This window comes from Anabrus simplex, chromosome 1 (genome assembly GCF_040414725.1).
Source record: "Anabrus simplex isolate iqAnaSimp1 chromosome 1, ASM4041472v1, whole genome shotgun sequence".
Lineage (NCBI taxonomy): Eukaryota > Metazoa > Arthropoda > Insecta > Orthoptera > Tettigoniidae > Anabrus > Anabrus simplex.
Window position 1 is genome coordinate 1,388,777,165 of NC_090265.1, and position 17,289 is coordinate 1,388,794,453.

Here is a 17,289-nt window from a genome sequence, read left to right on the forward strand (position 1 = left end):
CAGGTCAACTCCAAATTAATTCCTGAGTATGATAAAGCCCCAGTAATAAAGGAGATAATAAGAGGATTTCGGAACAAGAGATTTTTCACGATTTTAGATTTGACTTCCTCATACTTCCACATAGTTTTGGAGAGTAAATCCAAGCTATTTACTGGTTTCATGTTTGATAATCAAACGTATATCTTTGAAAGACTCCCATTCGGCATTTCTAACTCTGCGGCTGCATTGGTGCGAGCTTTAGACAGGAACTTGAAACCGGAAGTAAAAGAATTTATAACCATTTATGTTGATGACATCGTACTGGCGACAGCAACTTTTGAGGAGCATGTAGTCAAGTTGGAACAGCTGTTAAGAAATTTAGATGAGGCTGGATTCAAAATCAATCGATCCAAGTCAAAGTTCTGCCAATCTGAAATCCTGTTTGTTGGACATGTAATTGATGGAACTGGAATAAGACCAAACCCAGTTAAGATACAGGCCATATGTAACTTTCCGAAGCCCAGAAGGATTAAGCATATCCGACAATTCTTGGGAATGACAAGATTTTTCGCTAGCCACTGTCCAAGGTATACAGAGATATTAGCTCCCCTGCAAGATTTATTGAAGACTAATAATCGTTGGCGGTGGAATGAGAGACATGATCGAGCTTTTGTTAACGCGAAGGAATTACTAGCTAACAGTATAAAACTTGGATATCCGGACTTCGATCGTGAGTTTATCATTCAATCTGATGCCTCAGCAGTTGGAGTTGGAGCTGTATTGTATCAGGAGAGTAATGGGGAGAATAATATAAACTATCTGGCCTTCGTTAGTAGAAAATTAAGAAACCATGAACTTAAGTATACGACCACTGAACTTGAGATGCTGGCCATTGTTTACGCATTACAACAGTGGAGGAAAATAGTGTATGGGTATCCGGTAGTTATTAGGACGGACCATAAAGCACTAACGTTTGTGTTAAAAACCACATTATCCAGCGAGAGAGTATCACGATGGGCACTTTATGCGCAGCAATTTAATTTAAGAATTGAGTTCTGCCCAGGTAAAAGTAATGTGTTGGCAGATAGTCTAAGTCGAAATCCAACAGAAGAGCCTCTGGAGGTCAATGTTATTGAAATAACTCAAGAGGATGAAGAATGTTTGGAAAGCCTAGAACGATTGCCGGAGCTGCAACTTGAGGATTCATCTCTGAAAGAGATTATTGAGTGTTGCCTAAGAAGGACAGCTAATGATGGACCCGAAGATCAAATAGATGATTACGTGCTGACGAATAACATCTTGTATAAGTACATAGACAAAGATCGGAAGAAATTAAGAGTGGTGGTGCCACGCAAATTAAGATGTAAACTCATATGGTACATCCATAGAATGATTGGTCATGGTGGTCTAGATAAATTAGCGGCTACAATAGGAGAGACTTTCACATGGACTGGGTTTCGGAGAACCATAGGGAGAATAGTAAAAACCTGTGATATATGCCAGAGGGTGAAATACAACTCCGTATTATTGTATCAACCACCGATAGCCGTAATACCAGACCGACCTAGGGAAGTATATGCCATGGATTTGTATGGGAGTTTACCCGTAGGTAAACGTGGAAACCGTTTTGTGTTGGTAGTCCTCGATGTGATGTCAAAATTTGTATCACTTCAGCCCATTAGGAAGGCCAACTCTAAGTCCATAATTAGGAGTTTAGAAAGAGTAACGATACCAAAGATGGGTAAACCAAAATGCATAATAACGGACCATGGAACACAGTTTACGTCAAACGAATTTGCGGAAGCTTTAAGGAAAATGAACATTCAACACCGGTTTAGTTCCATAAGGCACCCTGAATCCAATGCAGCTGAAAGGGTCATGAAGGAAATTGCGAAGTATTGTAGGATTTTCTGCCATGAACGTCATTGGACATGGACTTCTTGTTTACCGACAATAGCCGATTGTATAAATTTTACATGGCACGAGTCTATCGGCAATATTCCAAGCGTTCTTCACATGAACGAGCAGCCAAGACGTCCCTGGAACGAGATCATTGCTAGACCAGTCGAAGAAAGTCCTAGCGTCGAAGAGAACATAAAGCAAGCTCAGGCATGTATGAAAAGGCAGGCCGAAAAACGTCTAAAGAAGTTAAGGCATAAGAGATTTCGAGAACCTTTGGAGGTTGGAACATATGTTCTCGTAAGAAAACCAGCCGTATCTTGTCCCACGGAAAAATTCTATTCCAAGTTTGCACATTTGTACATCGGGCCGTTCAAGGTTATTGAAGCACTGGGAAATAACGCATATAAAATACAGAGTTTGGAGTCCAACAATATTGCTATTTTCAATGCTTCAAGTCTTAAACAGTACAATTTTCCGATCGTTGAAGAGGAGGAGGTTAATATCATCGTGGAGGACGAAAGAAACGGAGATGCTTGGGATGTTTATTCGCTGACCGACGGATCAGATGACGAATGATGAAGTCCAGACAGGATTGGAAGACAGGATATGGTATAACAGTATCTCAAGACCAGAGTTATTTTCGTTCATTTCAGACTTGATAAGAGAAGATTTCATTGAAGAAGAGAATTATGATTAGATCTGGCATGAATATGAAATTTCTCCTTTCATACGAAATTTCATTTTTGAGTAGAGGAGGAATATAACCTTCCAATGTATGTCAGGATGAGATTGGTGAACACATTGGAAATTTATGTCGAGAAATAACGTCAATGAAATCTTATGTCCGGTTATCACACCTCCAGATGAATTAGAAGGCAGTTGATTTGTCTAATTACGTGAACGGCATCGCCGAATTGAAGATATCAGCAGATTGATAACCAGCTCTAAACCCCGTGGTATCTTGGAAATGTTGGTAGATAGTTAATATTGTAAAACATAGGGCAGGATTAAGCGAATAATACACATTCTTCAAGTAAAGTCTTCGAAATGCATGAACGGCAGTATATCTGTGACAGATTGTTACTGAGGGCCATGAAATACGTAAATAATAAGTTTATATGAGAGGGCCATACCTTGTACATCTAGTCTCGCACGATCCGACGATCGAGATGAAGAAAGGAAACTGTCGATTACTAACCTAAATACGAGGCGGCAATTATTAAATAAGTTCCTTTACTAATACAGCTGATTTGTACGAGATCGTCTTACATTATGTGTCAGATGTTTCATATTGTCAAGAGCATATGGGAGCAAGAAGCTGAGAAGAATTCTGAAAAGCAAACCGTCTGCAATTATTATGTTGTGGTAGAATCTGTTTTGTCTCTGAAGAAGTTGATACACTCTCAATCTACATCTCAGAAAGATCGGAAGCAAGAATTCATAGGGAAAAGATTGTATTGAAAGGAGTTATTAAAGAGATATTGGCATATTATAAACATACAATATTGTAAAACAAGATATCTTGTTATTGAATGAAAAGGCAAGTGTATCGCTTGAACTGTTAAAATTGTATTAAGGTGTATAACCTTGTTCTAATTGATATCTCTAAGTTTCAGGTAAAATGGAACCGTCAGCAGATGCTTATTCAGATGCAATGTGTGCATGTATCAACATGAACAACTAAAATAGAGGGACCTCAAAGGATCTGATCTGAAATGTGATGGACAATACTTGATAATGTTATTGAGTGAGAGCTGAACTCGGAAGGTGACACCGTCGTGGAGCAACAACCCAGGATGAGTACTTGAATATCTTATACATATTCCGCCACGTAATTGCTTATTGTAGTTGTAGAGTAGTATTTATTTTGTTGTCAATTTTGACATGAACAATTTTAACTTGAAAGCGACCGTTATTTGTTGGACATTGCGTTGTAATATTTATGATCGTTTCGTCTAGTGTGGTGAGCCAGACTACGTTGTGATAATATGCGATAGTTGTGTAAGATTTCTTTAATGTTTGCTAGCAAGGTTTTACGAAAGTTTCTTCGACATGGATGTTATTGGTACCGTAATGGTGTTATGGTAATGAACGTTAATTTTAACCTGTAGCTCAGAATACCTCGGAGGAGCTCGGTATTTTTGCGATGTGCGAATCTGTGGTCTTCAAAATGTTATGTGCTTGTGTGGAAATACAGTGTTTGATAATAGAAGTGTGATACTATTGTGGTGATATGGAATTAATGCGGCAACGTATTTAGTAATTTTACGTAATTGCCTGAATAGATTGTTCTTTTGTATTGTGAATTCGCTGTGCATGACGAGTTGTGCGATGTAATAAGGTGTTAGTTACGGTAGGATCTTTGAAAATATTTACGTGGATAGAGAGATGTGATGATTATAGACGTGTCATTGGGATTGTGAATTTTATGATGATGTTATGTGAAGGTCCTGATGATGGTATTGACGGTAGGAACTATGTGGGTCATGCGTGAATTTTGATGTTGTCGTGATGAATAATTTATTTAGGTACGAGGCCGTATTTTAGAATAATGTTATAGGATGTTGCACTCACGAACACTAGTAGTTGGTCGTCACATTTATCCTATTTAAATACAAGATTGACCAGAGCGCACGATTTTAAAGGGATGTTTAGGATCTTCGCAAGATAATCGGTAACGTAAAGATATTGAGGTCATGTCGTAAAGGAAATATGATCTTCTATGGTAAGTAAAACATTTCTCTGCTAGTTGGATTTTGTAGATCATTTGAGTTGACGCCTAGTGCTAATGTAGTATTCCAGGTCAACATCGCAGTGGTATCCGGAGGCGCAGAATCAACGTAGTTAGATAAGGTTATCGTAGACGTTGCAATGTCTCTTGATGTTTTTTTTTTATCTAGGTGCAGTCACCGATGAATGTACAGGAGGATCGAGTCTGTCTTGTAAAGCATGATTTTGATGGATGTCATATTATGTTACGATCCTGTGTTTTCCAAACATTTCTATTGTATTTATGGTGATTTTATATAGTTAGAATAACGGTATTTTTCAAGTTGCTAGATAGACAGATACCGACATATAACGCGGTGATTTTAAAAGAGAAATGACGGAATATTTTGAGATATTTGGGTAGTAAATAACATTCTGAAGTGGACGATTCTATAATTCCCAGTGATTTATTTTTGAAAAATGCGAGATTGATAACTGATCTTCCATGTAAGCCTTCAGCAGAGGGACACTTTGTCTCTTTTGTTTTTCGATTTACGATGTTATAATTTATTTGTAACAAGAGCTTGAAGTTAGGTATTTATTTTCAATTTAACATAACATTTTCCTTTTATATCCGTTGTGTTGCCAATAATTTGTTTTTATTGTAGTTGATGCATTTAAAGTTATTTTTAAGTCATTAAACGGAAGATCCTTCCATAAAATAAAACATTTTACGGAGTTATCATTTAAAGTAGCGTAGGAACACTAGGATAGTTATTTAATTTAGGATAAGATAAAATGTTGGTCAATGTGTCTCGTCGAATATGCCAATATCTTCGATCTCTTAATACTCTATTGCGGAACATTCACGTAATTTAGGCAGAAATGATGGTTACAGTCTACGTTAAAAAGCCACGATGATAACAGTCCACTTAATTAACCTGTATCCCAACTCGTCGGACTTGCACGTCCCTTGAGTGGAGCCTTCATGGATCTCCGACTGCATTGCTTCGCCGCGGCTGAACCCAACACTGAGATATAGAATTAAAATATACAAAATGGTCTCAGGGACTGCTGTCAGGGCACAATATACTTCATTATTTCATTACTAACCTTCGTTTCAACCCATATTTAATTCATTTAACATCTATAATTATCGCGTTCAACCTCCAATATTAATTAAACACAACGATACGTATCACTCCAATAGCGCAGAATTCGATCCTCAAAACGCATTTTGTCATACACTTTAACATATAACCCCAAATTCAGTATCTATTTTTTTCAATATAATAACACAGCAAAGAGTATGGTAATTTAACTTAACCAATTCAAACATGCGTCCCTCTGTGACGTAAACTGGGTTTGACTGGTATTACATCATTCATGGGTCTTTCTAACTAACCGGGATTCTATGAAACATATGTTACACTACGTCGCACTTTTAAATCGTATTCTTACTTCCTTGGATAATATGATATAGTAAATATGTTACCAATCTGTCACGAGATATTGTCTTAAATATTTCACACTGCACTTTCTTGTATTCACTGCACACTTAATTATCTCACATTTAGGCTATTCAGATCTATTGCATATACTGGTAATACTCTACATAAGAAATTATACTACTTAAAACTATTACTTAGCTCGCCATTCAATATCTCGGGCCTTAGTTGCTCTTCGGTCTGGTCACAGGCCTTGGATTGAGAACTGGGCAGGTTCTCCATCACTGGTATCTCGGGTAGAGTGACCTCCTCCACACGGGTCGGGTGGTTTCAACTGCCAGGATGACATCTCCCTCCAGGTTGGTCTATGCCGATTTAGCAAGCCATTATCTGTTCAGGAACACAGTAGACAATATCCATCGATACTGGAAAATGTGAATTATCATGGTTCTGCGAAGTATATATATATTTTTATAATGATTGCCTCTTTATTTAGGCTATCGTTGCTATTATTTCCACTTAATATAGCTCAATTTCAAGCTCTCGCGACTCAATCAACTTCTTGTTTTCGAACGATTTTGCGTCTAAGTATTTTGACGACCTTTTCGAAATTTCTGGATTTTATTTCTTCTTTACTGTATTTCAACGTTTATCTCTTCGTTTTCTTCAATATTACCGACCTCTGAGCTTAAAATTCACGTTAGATACTGCAAATCTTACTTATTTTTTTTTAGAGCGATGTTCAGGAAGTCTTATCCTTACGAGGTCAATTTTTTAGGTCAGTTTTTATAATAATCCGATTGACCCTTCTTATTTTTTAAAAACAATTCTATCGATTCTACACCATTGTACACCGCCTTCATAGTGGTAGGTTTAAGTTAGTCATGGCCTTCTGACATATATAAGTACCGATATCCTACTACACATTTCTTTGCCTTGGCTGGCCTCTACCTTCCGTAGGCGCCTTTTTGTAATACGTCCAGTAAATGCATCGGGTACATTACTGAATACTTCTTTTCTGTGACAACCTGGTTTTAGACGATTTTCTTAAAAAAGAGATTGTGTAGAATCGTTTGACAAAGTCCATGCATATGCCTTTTGTTACTGAACAATAAATACTTCAATAGGAGAGTGCGCAGGCCGTGAAACAAGTTGTGGTTTTAGCAGTTAGACGTGGCAGTTGATTCATTACTTTTCCTTCTCATATCTCTCTCTCTCTCTCTCTCTCTCTCTCTCTCTTTGTCTCGTTGGCTGAACGTTCAGCGTACTGGCCTTCCGTTCAGAGGGTCACGGGTTCGATTCCCAGCTGGGTCGGGGATTTTAACCTTAGTTGGTTAATTCCAATGGCACGGGGGCTGGGTGTATGTGTTGTCATCATCATTTCATCCTCATCACGACGCGCAGGTCGCCTACAGGTGTCAGATGGAAAGACCTGCACCTGGCGAGCCGAACCCGTCCTCGGATATCCCGGCACTAAAAGCCATACGACATTTCATTATTACTTCGTTGACTGCCCGCCTCATTGAGAGTAACTATGCCTGTTCAGCTTCTTGGCAGTTGCGTGTGTTCTCTAGGTATTCCAGGAAGTTCAGCTGTGCTTTGTGTTTTAAAATTTCCCCGCAATTAATAGTTGGACTCCGGGAATGGAGCTCAGAGGTCATTAACTCGACTTCGAAGTGGATCGACTGGGAACACTAATCGTGGTATTAATTGTAATAATCCCTGTTATGGCAATGATACCTTGATTACTGCAATTACATTGCCACTGATGACCGTCCTTATGAGCAGTACCATGCCGATGAAGTCCATAATAAGATGGCGACATTTTACGAAGATTAATACTTCATCTTCTCATTGTGGAAGTCGTTATTATTGTAAATTCGAAAAAGCAATGGTTAGTATGTATTTTATAGCTGCTTTGTACACAAAAGGAATGCTGTGTACATTAAACGTACGATCTAGTTTATTTCTCCAGTTGTCGGTGATAGAATGAGATACAAACTGTGAATAATAATAATAATAATAATAATAATAATAATAATAATAATAATAATAATAATAATAATAATAATAATAATAATAATAATAATAATAATAATTGTACCGGGAGGTACACCTCTACGCCGCACATTTAAAACTTGCGCCTTAAAGAACTCCTCTACAGGAGAAACAGTGAACTTGAAACTTATAAATTTTCTCTGAAGGTGGCACCATTAAAATTTTGTTATTGTGAAGTTTCCAGTACTGTGTGAATTTCAACTTGTTTTGTTTTCCATTTATCAAGAAGTTGGACATTCTATCACAGATATTTTCATGTATTTAAGAAATTTAAATTTAAATTGTGTTACGAGAAACTTCTATTACGCTCTCAGACTCAAAAGACTCTTACAGACACTTGAAGTGCGCCTGCGCTATGAGTTGAGTGTATTGTTTCTACATTGGTTGTTCCCCCTCCTGTCCTTTCTCCTTCCCTTTCCTTTCAGAATAGGGAACATGCATGATCCGGGGTTTTAATTAAAACTAAGCTTATCTGATTCAAAATTTCATGCAGAATTCAAAAATGTGATCAGAATGTACAAATAATAACTACAAACATGATAAAAATCTAAATCAATGTACGAAACTGTCACGTGACGCAAGTACACGATCTCATTGGTCTGACGTCATCGTACAGGTTGACTGAATTAGCAGACGAAATAACACATAGTGTGCTGTGAGAAGCAGGATACACTTCGCGTATTTCTACTTTACGTTAGTGTCTGGTATGGTTTAATTCGAGGTCTATACATTGGATAATAATCTGAGTGGTATATTTTAGACTTAAAATGAATCCTGCGCAGACAGTGAGGCAGAAAACTTATAAATGGTGTAGAGTTCCGATGTGCAATAGCTAACTACTTCTACGATTTTCGGAGACGCCGATGTGCAGGAATTTAGTCCTGCAGGAGTTCTTTTACGGGCCAGTAAATCTACCGACACGAGGCTGACGTATTTGAGCACCTTCAACTACCACCGGACTGAACCAGGATCGAACCTGCCAAGTTGGGGCCAGAAGGCCAGCACCTCAACCGTCTGAACCACTCAGCCCGACTTGTGAAAGCTAGATGAAGTCATATTTATCTTTATCATGTTTAACTTTTTCTCTCCACAAAGATATTTAATGTTTCTCTTTCATGGGCCCCGGACATGGGTAGGCCAGTTGTCCCAACCATAAATATATATATTTTTGGGAATGATAGATTATAGCCCTATAGTACTATGATCTTTCTTTCTTTCTTTCTTAATCAGTTTATCCTTCTGGGTTGGTTTTCTCTCGGACTCAGCGAGGGATTCCACCCCTACCACTTCAAGGGCAGTGTCCTGGAACGTGAGACTTTGGGTATGGTGATGAAACTGGTGAGGAGGGCCATTACCTCGCCCAGGCGGCCTCACCTGCTATGCTCAACAGGGGCCTTGTTCGAGGATGGGAGGATCGGAAGGGATAGACAAGGAAGAGGGAAGGAAACGGCCGTGGCCTTAGGTGCCTGGAGGAGAAGTGGGAAAATACGAAAAACCACTTCGAGGATGGCTGAGGTGGGATTCGAAACCCTTCTACTCAGTTGACCTCCCGAGGCTGAGTAGACCCCGTTCCAGCCCTCGTACTATTTGTTTTCAACTTTCATGGCAGAGCCGGGAATCGAAACCGGGCCTCCGGGAGTGGCACACATTAACCACTACACCACAGAAGCCGACTAATACTATAATGCTACCTATATGTTTATGTTAGTGCTGAAATCCGATTTCTTACTTTACTAATGCTGAAAGCCCGAAAATGTAATGTTATTCTTTAATAGGGGAATCAGTCTAGAAGGAAATGTTGGAAGTGATGTGATTTCTATCCAGGTTCGTTGTTATCCTAATACTATGGGTTACAGTACATTGCACGTATATAAAAGACGCCACTTACAAACTTGCTTGTTATCCGCGAATTTCTGCGGCCACAAAAGTCACATTTTTCAAGAATGATGACATCTACACATGGTAGATTGTCTGACTGTGCTGTTTTGAACATTTCTTCTGTCATTTCAAAGTTATTCACGATCATGAATAATAAACAATCGGCTTTTAGTAACGGCTGATGCACAACGGCTGGTAGAGCTGTATGCGGTACTGGATCGTGACGTCACAGCGCGCCGCTTACGTCAGAGGCCGTTTCACTCGCCTTACGGAAAGGCACTATTAAATATTTTTTTAATGGTAGAAAACAAGGCAACTTACCACAATGTAATACGTTTACGTACTATTTCATTGGTGTACTTTTCAAAAAAAATATTTTTGAAAATGATGCATGTTCCCAATTGTAGTCTTGGTGGCTGGTTGTATCCAGCGTTTGGGTCTCATTATAATTTTGTCGCTCGCTAGAGCATCTACTTGGAGGTTCTTTTCGAACCTACAGGAGAAACATAGTTTCTGGGCTTCTGGGCTGCGAACATCGGAGCGTAAGTCGTGAGTGAATGTTACATGTGTATATTGAATGAAAGGTTAATGCTCGTGGCCGCGAATGGGTGTGTAATTGGGTTTGAGTTGTACTTCTGTGTGTGCTGTGCTGTGTGGATGTGCGGGGTTCGTAGCCCAGGGGCCTATGGCCAGTTGAAGGCCGTTCCTTTTTCTTTAATGTTAACGTTTAATATTACATTCTAGTACTACTTGTTTTTCTTTATATTTTCTGGGGGTAATAGATCTTTTGTTCTCTCTTGTATGTACGAGCCCAATAGTAGTTTATTGCTTTACTTTTGAAAGAGTGCTTCAGTTATAATGGTGTAAATATGTTACCAGTGAGTAAAAGACGGATGAATTTACAGATGGAACGCTACCTAACCTCGGTCCACCTAGCTTCCTCTCTGGGCATGTTCCTATTTTCCTAGGCCCTTCTCAGTTCTCTCATAGATGTCACCCCCTCCCAAAAAAAACTATGATCATGCACCCTGGTGCGAAATCAAAGAACGTTTTTGAAGACATTTTGTATTTATAAGTTCTTTCCTTACTAAATTTTGTTCATTCATCTTTAGGTTGGCAATATTTATCTTTTCTTTCCGCCAGTTTTGAATGTAGCCAATCAAGAATTTCTGGAATTAATTTTCAACCAATCCTGTATTTCTTCTTCGATATTGAGTGTAAACTTTTCATCCACCAATAAAATTGTGAGGGTGTGGCTGTTTTATTAGTGAAAGGTCTCGAACTGTCCTGGAGGGTTTATAAACTGCAGTTTTTCTCATCTCTTGGCCTTTGATCATCGTCTAACTTAGAGAGAGAGAGAGAGAGAGAGAGAGAGAGAGAGAGAGTGTGTGTGTGTGTGTGTCAAGCTGGGGGCGGGAGGCGCCTCTTTCATCAGGCAGCAGTTCTTCAGTAAGGTAATGGCCAGTTAACATCTTTATTTCTTTGCCCCGCAGTTTAACCTGAGGGAAAGGTCCGAAACCTTAAATATGTAACTAACTTCTCTAAAGTGTAAATCTCCTGTCGGCTCATGTAAAATTTCATAAATCTTTAACTGTAAACCGGGGATAGAGAGTGATATACCCTCTCGAGCTCCCCTTCATCTTGGTTTGAGGTACCGCATTTGTTTCTGCAATGCATTAAAGTGATTTCCATCCGTACTACCTCAGTAGATTGGGAGTAGCCCCTGTTTCGTTGGCCAAGTGCCCTATAGGTCTGTAAATTTTTTGTGGAGCTCAATCTCCGGCTCCATTCCTGTTGTACTCGGGCCGTTTATTGAACCTGTTCTTTTTCACTAAGGCCCCGTAGGTTGGGTACTAGATACCTCTGTGTAATAAGATGGCTATTTATAAATAGTGCCTTGTAAGGCCAGTGATTATTAGATTCACATATTGTGTTGCCTGGAATAGGCTTAAGAACTGAGAGGGTGTGAGCTCTTTTTCAAGTGTTGTAAAATTGCCTCTGGGAGGCCTGATATTGCAATTTTGGGAGCAAGTGCTCCAGTTATTAGGGGATTTCTGCCCTTTGGCTAAATGTATATTCTTTGTAAAATCGAGCTGGGTACCCAAAAATTGTAAAATTAGGGGTTTGTAGCCCAAGAATGTTCAAGTTCGGAAATCTTGGATCTTTCTAAGTCTTGTTTCTAATATGCTATGCGAAAAATTGTTAATGTTTTGTTATTTTTCAAAAAAATATATAACCTTTGTTAAAATTTTAAATTAACTTTGACTTTGTAGTTAGACCCATTCACCCTGGCACCTTTTTTCACCTCTGCTGATCCACGGGTAACCCGGTAATAATAATAATAATAATAATAATAATAATAATAATAATAATAATAATAATACCGAGTGAAGTGGCAGCGCGATCAACGTGCTACGTCTATGGAGCCAAGCTCTGTGGTTCAAACTCCAACTTCGTCTATTCTGAAAGTGGTTTTCTGTGGTTTTCCATTTTCACTACCAGGCAAATGCCGTTGACAGCCTCTATTCATAGGTCATGGCCGGTCTTTTAAACCTCCTTACCCAACTTAATTCACCATCTTTCATTTCATCTTCATTAATTTCTCAACTGAAGTTGGCGGTCAGCAAGGGGATCCGGCCGTAAAAAACATACTTAATCTCACGTCATCCCCGACCCCGTAACGAGAAACGGGTCTAAGCGGATAGACAAAAAAAATGTTCTTTGAAATAATCGTAATTGTTCCTTTCATCATCGGTGTTGTGTGAGTATGAAGCGGTATTTATTGAGACAAACACAACCCCACCCCTACTTCTAACCAGAGGAATTAACCCTAGGCAGATTGAATCCTCAGCTCGGTTGGGAATCGAACCCAGCGCACTCTGAACCGAAGGCTGCGTCACTGACCATTCAGGCTAGGAGGCGGACTCTATAATAATATCTCTCCATAAAAACTAACAGAACGTATCCGTTGTAGACGGGTCGAGAGTCTTCACCACCGACTTCTCTTTGTACCCTTCGTTGGCATGTAATTTTAAGCAGTATCCTTCTTACAATCTGGTGCACTGGGTCAGCTGGCCGTGCGGTTAGGGGCGCGCGGCTGGGAGCTTGCAACCGGGAGATAGTGGATTCGAACCCCATTGTCGGCAGCCCTGAAGGTGGTTTTCCGTGGTTTCCCATTTTCACACCAGGCAAATGCTGGGGCTGTACCTTCATTAAGGCCACGGCCGCTTCCTTCCCATTCCTAGGCCTTTCCTATCCCATCGTCGCCATAAGACCTATCTTTGTTGGTGCGACGTAAAGCAAATAGCAAGAAGAAAACAATCTGGTGCCCAGTCTTGGCAGACTTACCCGGAGTGGATGAAGAAATGAGCGGCCGTACCATGGCAACGTCAGCTCAAGGGTTTTAGAATAAAGGTCTGGTGTTTGAAATAGCCATGTGCGTGCCAAGGAGATATTCTTTTCAAACATTTTGAACTCATAGCTAGCGTTAATTTGCAAGATACTTCTTGTTCCTTGATCCATATTTCCATATTCTTATCAGCATAATAATTGAGATTAGCTCCAAAGCGCGTTTGGTTTTTAACGAAGATTATAATTCTTTGTACAAAAATCACCTAAGCAATGAAATAGGTAGCTGAGGATGTTCCTAAAGAACGAAACATGTACTATTAATAGATAGCTTGCTTTAAGCAAATATATAGTTTCAAAAGGGTGGAATATAGAATTCTTTTGAGGTACAGACAGTGTTGACAACGCTTTCCAATTCTATATTGACATCACCTCACTGCTAAAGACTTGAGGGTTTCCTGTCTGAAAATGGCGCTCCAACAACCCAAACATCTTAAGGACTATTCCTTCAACACTTCATGTGAACCTGGTACCTTACAGCCTTCCCCTAGAAGATGGAGTGGTGAAGACTTTTGGCCTACTTTGGGATCCCAGTAGCTGTTTATTACAATTCAGAGTCCCAGATTGCACTCCAAGAATAGTCATAAAAATTGTGCTGTCTAGTGTTGTCTCCATATACGATCCATTAGGGCTCCTAGAGACAGTGATTGTTGGATGTAAATCATTCATCCAAGACTGTTGGCAACTGCGCTTAAATTGGGAAGGGCCTTTGCCTCAAGAACTTCAAACAAAATGGAAGGAAATTTACAAGCATCTTCCTGAACCAAACAAAATGCGTGTACCTAGGAGAAGATCAGATTGTATGAGTTACAGCGTAGTACTGCACGGATTCTCTGATGCCTCAGACCTATCTGTGTTTATCTTCGTTGCACAAGCCTGAGTGAAAACAGCTCACGGCATTTACTGTTTTCCAAATCGAGGGTTGCTCCTTTGAAGCAAGTGTTGCTCTCAAGACTTGAGTTGAATGGTGCTCACCTTTTAAATCAGTTGATGGACAAGATTTGCAGGGCTCTCAGTCTCCAAATCTGCCAGCTATATTACTGGGCAGATTCCACCATCGTTGTGGCCTGTATTGCTGCATGCTCTTCGTCTTGGAAAATCTATGTGGTCAATAGTGTTCACGAGATCCGGTGGCGAACAACTCAGGAAGCTTGGAGACATGCTGGATCACTTAACAATCCATCAGACAAAATTTCCAGGGAAAGGAAACCACTACAACTTCAAAATAACAGATTATGGCTGCCGGGACTCTCCTGGCTATCGATGGATCCCTCCAGCTGACCTGCAGCGACCACGGCGACCTTTTTTTAAAAATCTAAACACCTACTTAATCCTTTAAGTAGTTCTGTGGCCTTGTTTAGCTCCATACTGCTTATCTATAGATTATTAAGACCTGAGTCTAGCCATCGTCTCTTGGATATTCTTCTACTTCTCTTACCCTCCATGAAAAAATTTCCAGGCTCAATCCGGTAGTATTTGAAGGTGCTCATTCATCCAGTTCATTCCCAACTTAGCCTTTATCTCTTCGTTCCAACTAACCCCTACTACCGTTGTTCCCACTTTTTTGGACATAAATCTGTCTTAGAGCTGGGCGTCGCCCGAAAATTTGTAACGAAATAGTGTCGTGCAACAAAACGTGTGACGCGGTGTTACCTAGCAACAGTACCTTGAGAGCTGATGCCGTGGATCTGCCATGGCCATCCATTCTTCACATGCCGGGCTGAGTGGCATTTAGTCGGTTGATGCGCTGGCTTTCTGACCCCATTTGCCAGGTTCGATCCTGGTTCAATCCGGTGGTATTTGAAGGTGCTCAAATACGTCAGCCTCGTGTCTGTAGGTTTACTGGCACATAAAAGAACTCTTGCGAGACTAAATTCCGACACCTCGGCGTCTCAGAAAAGCGTCACAGTAGTTGGTGGGACGTAAAAATCAATAATCAGTACTTCACATCACAGCCTTCACGATTGCTTGGTAACATCGCAACACATATTTTAATGGGAGACACATTTATAATAATTTTTTGTTCCCAAAGGGTAATTGAATAACATGTTTTGTACCAGCAATCATTCTCGCTATTTTCATGTCGTTTTTTTTTAATTTTGAATAGGATATCTGGAGTCCAGCAAGGTTTCACTCCCGTACAGCAAAGTCGGACTGAAAACAGACCGGTGTAAAAATAGTTTCGGCAGGGAGTTGAATTCCTTCTCACAGAATGCCCTTGATAGCAACTGCGATCTCATTGCATTAGTTTCGCTGCACATTGATTGAATTTCACTTACTATACATTAGTACCATTCTGGGACGCCTCTTTGTTCCTTCAAAACATTTGTCGTTAGTGATATTTTCTTTCACCTCCGTAGCGCAAAGTTAGCCCTGTTAGCTGCCGTCCTTGGAGAACAGGGTTCGATTCCCGGTACTACCAGAGGTTTAAGGATGGCAAAAGTGCTGGCATGTGGTTAAAAAGGTGCGCGCAGCTCATCTCCGTTGGTGGTGTGCCAGAAAAAACTGCACCATAATAATACAAGGACAAGAGTTTGCTTTACAAGACTGTTTTAGATGGCAAAAACATAGAATTTTGTAGATTTAAAAAAAAGCATAAAAAACGATCATTCAACTTTATAATACCTGTAATTAATTAGTGTTGTTTGTACAAATATTCGATCCGAAGTCTTCTAACCATCAAATCAATTGTCTTATTTGAAGTTTTACTCCTTCATTCATTATCATATTCTGCCTATTCCTTCTGCAGTCATTTCTTGATATATATTTACATATTCAGCTTGATGGGAAATCCTGGTAGGCGTTATATTTTCCTTTGATTTTATGTGTTTCGTCCCTAGCAGAGTTCAAATGGCTATAAGTAATGAATATGTAATTTTTAATTTGACATTAAAATATTTCTTTTTTTTTTCTTTTTTAGGTGAGTACGCTTTGCGCGTGTCTGTACTCCGAGCTTTCCTGTTTACCAGGTTGGTATTGAAATAATAATTATGTATATATGAATGTGTTTCTTTTCTCGTACTGTATATTTATAATGAACTAAAAATAACCGTGGAGGAACATCCGTTTTATGGTGGTCGTTGGTTTTCTAAAGTGTCTGATTTCATGTCGGTAGTCGTATGGTTCACCAGTCTCGCGGTCTAGGAAAGCGAGATTGGCGCATACTCGGAGGCCACAGGTTCATTTCCCGGCGAGGACAGGGATTTTTTCTTGGATCTGATGGCTAGTTCGAGGTTCTCTGAGTCCACTTGAGAACAATTGAGGAGATACCTGATGGTTAGATGGCGGCCCTGGTATAGAAAGGCAAGAATAACGCCCGAGAGGATTCGCTGTACTGACTACGCGTCAGCTCGTAATCAGGGGGCCTTCGGGCTGAGCAGTGGTCGCTTGGAAATCCAAGGCACATGGGAACTGTACCGCCATGGCGGGTGGGAGGCGAGGGTAGGGACTTGATTCGTATTCTCGTGGGAAAGGTACATAGGCCAACAAGGAATGTCCTGTAGCAATATTACTCATAGTAATGTTTCATAAACATCATATATATATCATAGGTACATAACGTCACCTTGTGTTCAACTATTTGTTACTAAGTACCAAAATATCCAACTGTTTAATATCAGTATTCAGTGGCGACTGTTTAATAGCATTATTCATGGGCAGCTGGAGATTATGTTCTAGGTAGAGCCAGCAAATTCAAAATTTACAAACAAATCTTTCAAAGTTGCGAGTATAGACAGTGCATATTCACTAATGCTAAAACATGCATGAAAATCACACCATTTAACTAATGTACAAGATCGTTCTTTTTAATGAAGTATCAATTAAAACGAAGTTATCAATTACGTAATCTATATAAATAAAATTGTAACAACCTTGTGTCTGTACATTGACTATTTTCATTCAGTTA